The sequence below is a fragment of the Lygodium microphyllum genome, chromosome 1 (assembly GCF_053477565.2).
Source record: "Lygodium microphyllum isolate KBCC chromosome 1, Lygodium_microphyllum_v1.1.10, whole genome shotgun sequence".
NCBI lineage: Eukaryota > Viridiplantae > Streptophyta > Polypodiopsida > Schizaeales > Lygodiaceae > Lygodium > Lygodium microphyllum.
Window position 1 is genome coordinate 1,876,944 of NC_141135.1, and position 6,404 is coordinate 1,883,347.

Sequence of the window (6,404 nt, forward strand, 5' to 3'; positions counted from 1 at the left end):
CCATGGCCTGCCCTTTCTTAGCCGACTATTGTGCTTGATCTGAATTTCTGCCAACACTTCTTGCACCTCGTCTATCCGACACTGAAATGTCTCAGTCGCATTCTCTTGGGCCAGCAAAGTATGTTTAAACTCTTCAGCAGATACACGGCGCACTTTTTGACAAGCACAAGCAAGCACTAGGGCAGTCACATAGCCTGTTGGAATCCCATGATGCAAGATATCTGTACACCAATGCTTTTTCAGAAAGCTCAGAGTTTCAGCCAAGCTCCTGTGACATCCGTGATCTCTATCGAAGTGAGCATCCCAAACGATATCAGACCATTCTTCGACCCATGCAATGTAAAGCTTGTCTTTTGACTTCAAGCACAAACGGCCGTTCGCAGCAATGCATACATTCTCTTTTATTTTTCGCCATCTTCATATATCAATGCTCTTGTATGGACATGCATGCCTCAAGCTCTCGATGGTTGCATGATTTGTGCCAGTAATATCCTGAGTCATTGTCTCATACAGCGGCCTTGTAAAGGCTAAATATTTCGATGACAGGAAATCTTGCGCGTTAGGCACATTTGTGTGTGGCCATTTGCGGTTATCACTTGAAGCATCATGGTCGTTTGTGAAGGAGTTGTTCCCTCCATTGGATTCCTCGCTGCTTTCAGAAACAGAAACAGAATCAACATCTGAGGAGTATACATCTAAAGACATGCAATCTTCTCCACTGCTGTCAATGATGTCTGCTGGAATTTGATCCTCTCCAAAAGCATATGCCATGGAGCCTGCCATTTGCAAGGAATGTGTTTACTTAGCAGGGGGGTTGCCTTCTTTGCAGAACGCTTGATTCTATGCATCGCCGATCAGACCTTATCCATTCTGTGCATCCAGATCAAGCACGAATTCCGTTGCACTAATCCATTGCCATACAAACATTCAAAAGTACCTTATCCAGTCAGTGCATCCAGATCAAGTACGAATTCAGTTGCATTTTGCATTTAAATGTACCTTATCCCTTTAGTGCATACAGAACAAGCACGATTTCAGTTGCATTCTCCATCCAGATCACACACGAATCCAAATCAAGGCATGAATTCTCCGTGCATGTCGCATATTGGGTGCTTCGAAGGTGGTGCAGGCATTCAAATGTACCTTGTTCATTCATTTAGTGCATCCAAATCAAGGCACGAATTCTCCATGCATGTTGGGTGCTTCGAAGGTGGTGCGAGCTTTCAAATATACCTTATCCATTCATTCAGTGCATCGAGCTGGATCAAGTACGAATTCAGTTAACTGCATTCTCCATCTCTGCAGATCAAGCACGAATCCAGCTGGATCAAGCTTGGCACGATTTCTCCATGCATATCGCGCACGTACTGGGTTGCTTCAAAGGTGGTGCAAGCCCGGTTTTTTCATTCGAATTTAAACTCTGTTCCCTTTTTTAAAAAAATAAAAAAGTAGGGTCGGGCACCCCACGATACGGGCACTTCTGAGACCGGGTACGCCCGGGGCCGGGCACCCCAGGATCTGGGCACTTTCGAGGCCGGGCATGCTCGGGGCGGGGCACATTTGGAGCCGGGCACATTTTGGGCCGGGCACATTCGGAGCCGGGCACTTGGGCGACAAGACCGATATCTCGCAGTCAACGTGATCGACGGCCCAGATGATCGGATGTGATGGGGGCAAAAAGGGGGCCGTCGATCACCACTCTCCCCTCCTTAAAGACCCCCCCTTACCATAGACACGAGGCTTTGTGTCTAGCCATGGAGGATGGCACCGCGCAATATCGGCCCAAACTCACATGCTCTCAAGCCTCCAAAACTTTTATTTCTTGCGACAGCACCACAAGTCAATTCTCAGCTCGTCGTGTCACGAGTATCAATAGTGGCGGCGAGCTCCATATAAACCTCGAGTGCAGCGTCGGCGGAGGCGTAAGCCTGCCGGCCAGAAAAGAAGCTTTTCTGGGGCAGAAAAATGTCCCCTCAGATATCAGCACACGAATGACACTTTTAAAAATCCCCATTTTGATTTCTATTGATTTGTACACTTTTCAGTGTCACATGATAGGTTTATTTCTAGATTAGTTGCACACATTGTCAATTTTGTTAACACAATGTAGTTGCAGACAATGACATTGTCTTTCGATGACACAAGGAACTTTAGACACCTATCCATATAGAAAAAAAAGAGAAATTTTTTAGATATTTATCAAAGTATCTAGAAAAAGTCTCATATAGTAAAAGTGGAACACTTTACAAGTTAGTGATATAGTAAAATATTTTTGTATAGGAATTTCAAAATTCTCTAGTTATCTATGTAGTGAAAATTTACTATATAAACAGACTAGTTAGAACGAATCATATAGTATTTTTTATATGTAAAAAAACTAGTTGCAATCATGTAGATAGTTTTAAGAATTAATATTATGATAAAATATAAATAAAAATAATAGAAATAATTAAAAGATGTTATCTTCATTAATAAAGAGGTTAATTCAAGATACATATATCATCAATACTCAAAGGTTTATCGTGATTTTTTGTGATATGAATTTTCTCTCTATAGAGTAGCCAATCCACGAGAGCTTTTCTCATGGCTGGAAATGTTTGCTCATTGCGACCTCCTAAAAAAGTAGGATCTCTCTCAATAACACCATATGTAGATTTTAACGATGCATATAGCTCATCAATGGATTGGATGTCTAAATATTTGAGGAGAATGGTTTCTTGGTCTTCCTCTTCAAATGTATTAACAACCTGCATTTTAGAAATACAACATAGATTAGTGTGCTACTACATCATAATTTAATTAGCTACTCTATTGTCTTAATATTTAATAACATTGAGTTGCCGATGAAGTTCTTGATGGCAATTCTACATTAGAAGGATCCACACTTTTTGATAGCTCAACATGGTCGAGAGTCTATAGTATAGACTGTTGGAAACTGCAAGGAAGACGAGAGACACCAGAAGTCGAACCCCGAAAGTGTGTCAACTGAGCACACATGATAGGAATATATAGAGAGGACTTGGAGCGCTATTTATAGACAGTAGACAGATTATATATAGCTATCACCCCCGCTCAAATAAAGGTCCCTTACTATGAATGAAAAAACCCTTGGGGGTTCAAGGGAAAAACCCACAGCTCTATATAGGCCTACCATTATATTAATATTCAAAATATAAAATTACAAAACTGAGCATACTTCTGGGGTTCCACTTCTGGTGTCTCTCTCTTCCTCGCAATTTCCAACATAGACAAGAAAATAAAGTTAACAAAATAAATTATGCCACATTTAGTAAAAAGAAATGCAAAGAAGTACCTTAGATAATTTCTTATTTTTGCCCTTACTCTCATTTTGTTATTGCTTGTTTTGTTGCATTTTCTCGCTCATCTTATCACAATAAGTTTGTAATTAGATATAATTTATTAAATACATATATTAAAATAAAATATCAAGAGATGGCTAAGCATACCTTTCGTACACGAAGACTTTTTCGTACTACTTCAACCTCCCAGGATCTTGGATTATATCTTGTGGAAGAGAGTGTTTACTACTACAAGAACCCTATAATACAAGAAAAGTAAAACTTAAAATAGAATATCTTTTAATTTAAAAGTATAAAAAAATTAAGAATATATGTATATATTCCTCATACAGATTAAATTTCTTGTAGTAGCTCCATAAAACTATGATCTGAGTTTAAATAGTCCTGAAACATAGGTTAAGTGTTAGAAACAATCAAATGAAAAAAGACTACAAACCAAGATATACTAACCATTTCATTAATTTTTTGACATTTTTCAGAAGCAGAAATTGAAACAAGAGGCGGACCACCATTGTGAGATTCCAACTAGTACAAGCAAGAAAATTGAAGTCAATAACAAAAACTAAAAACTCCAAATATTAAAATATTTAAATGGGCGAACGATATACATACATGTGTTGCACTATTCTCAGAAAAGTTACATTGTTCTTCCACCATAAGTTGTGAATATGCAGCCATTCTAGGAGTTCTTGTTAGTTGTGAGGCAGTTAGAGAAGCTGCCAGAAGAAAAATAATGATGATAGAAGGAAAAAAAAACCCTGAATATCTTAAAGAAAATAAATATATACGGAGGTGTGTAAAAAGGGGTTATAACCCCTATACAAGTAGAAAGGAAAAGAAAGGAAAACGAATAAGCTGATCATCGCCTAGCGAGGGCTTGGTAGGTTCCTGGGGACGAGTCAGACCCGGGGCCGATTCCTTTTCTTCCTGGGGGTGGAATCTTGCTGGAAAAGAAGAAGTTAAGGAAGGTTGCAGCGAAAATAAAAGTGAGCGTCAGAAAAGGATTAAGTGTCGCCTTGCGAGGGCTTGGTAGGTTCTTGGGTACTGAGACAGAACCTGAGGCCGATGCCCTATTCTCCTTGGGTCACTACGCTCAGCTTCCCCCTTTTTACATGCACGTGTATGGAAAATAAAAACCTAAAAGAAGAAATGTGCTAAAAGAAAATACTTCTTGATCAGGCTACAGGAGTCCTCGCCTAGTAGGGGCTTCTAGTTGTGTTGTCCTTAGTTAGGTAGGTAGTTCAGACCACCACTTAGGGCAACCTCTTTGATAGTTCTTTTTAGTTTGGCCGTGTTGGAGCAGTCAATTAGTGACTAGCTTCGGACCTTCTATCAGATTATGCTAGGCCTACTCCTTATGGATGCCATGTCTTGGTTTTGTTAGGGGGTAGGGTGAGTATTGTGCTGTGTTTAGTATGTATCTATTTTGTATCAGCTTGAAGCTTCCTTTGGTTGTTTTGTGTAGATCTACTCTGGGATTCGACGGGCTGAGTCGCCTTATCCCGTGGTCGCCAATGAGAGCGGAGTTTTGACACCGAGAAGTGCTTAAAAATAGCTAAAATTTACGAATACCAAGGCGAAAATATTCAATGTCGAAGGCGGCAGCTCCAGCTAGGATGATTTTAAGCGTCAAGTGCTTTAAAGATGCCCGAGCGACACTTGTTGATTTTTGATAATTTTTCAGATTGTCATGTAGGTTGTCAAGAGTTTCCCGCCAATGCGGGATATCAAGCTAGATGCATAGAAATTTACAGTACTCGATTTGGACACCGGACGGGAAAATGGCCAACAAATGGGCAAGATATGAAAAGGTGGACATTGGAGAAGACCAAAAGAGGTGCCCTTTGGGACATTTTAACCCCCCCTTTAAATTTTTGATCAAGAAGTATGAAAAAACGTGGAGAGAGAATGAGGCATGAAGGCGTCATCTTCACGCCATTTTTTTTGCGCCTCCATGGATGGAGATAGTGATGATAGGCTGTGAGTATCCCATACAACCGATCTTGGGGCTGATATTCTCCTTCTTGGCCGATCTTATCGCCTGTCTTCGCCCGTCCAATGGTGGCCTGAATGAAGAGAGCCAATTCTAGTTATTCTCTCTCCTCCCTCTCTCTCCCTTAAGGGGCTGTTCTTGTGTGGAAGAAGACAATGAAGAATAATGGAGGAAAGCTTGTCCGGATGAGACCGGATTGCTTCCGGATGGATGAAGACATGAAGAGTGCTTTTCTTGAAGATGTTGAGCATTAAATGCATGCTAGAAATCAGTCCTGTAGTCAAGACCAAGAAACCGAGACATGAAAAAAGGCGGTAATGTTATTTTTATGAATAAAAATTATATTTTTATGCTATTTGCTTTATGAAACTTTGTTTATATGGGATGAAAGTTCATTATAATATTGTTTGCCATGAGTTTCAACTATTTGCAACCTGAAAATTAGATAATATAAGGTTACATGGCCAGAATTCATGTCAAAATACATGAAAAATACGCGTTTTAAGGGTAAAATTGTGTTTCTTGCTATATAAATGAGAAATATGATATGTCACACCAACTAAATCCGAGTTTTTTCTGTCAATGAACCTAGGGCCACAACCCATAATGAATTTTCATTTTCAATCATTTTTTATTAAAGAAAAATAGAGAAAAATGCCCAAAATTGGAAAAAATGGGTTTAAAATTAGGGAAAAATAGAAAATGGGCTGAGAAAAATTAGGAAAAATTATATCTATGTTTGTATAATGTATAACGATGGCAAAGCACGAGGTTGGCCTCGGTTTGTCTCCGTTTCTATGTTCTGTGTGTATTTATCGTTCTTTTAAAAGGGAAAAATGCATAGAAACTTTATCTAACTAATCAATAATGCAAAATGCTAAGAGTTGGATAAAGAGGGGCTGAAACAATGAAAGATAAAGAAAAGATTTGATTTATGCATTGCACTTGGCATATAGGAAATGGTTTAAATAAAGAGGATGGTAGCATGAGCATATGGCTCGGTGTCTCTGTAGTACGCGTCAGTGAAATTCATGGAAAGAATGCTTTATGCACTATACACGATGTTGGTTTTTCTTTTGTCTGAGCACGTA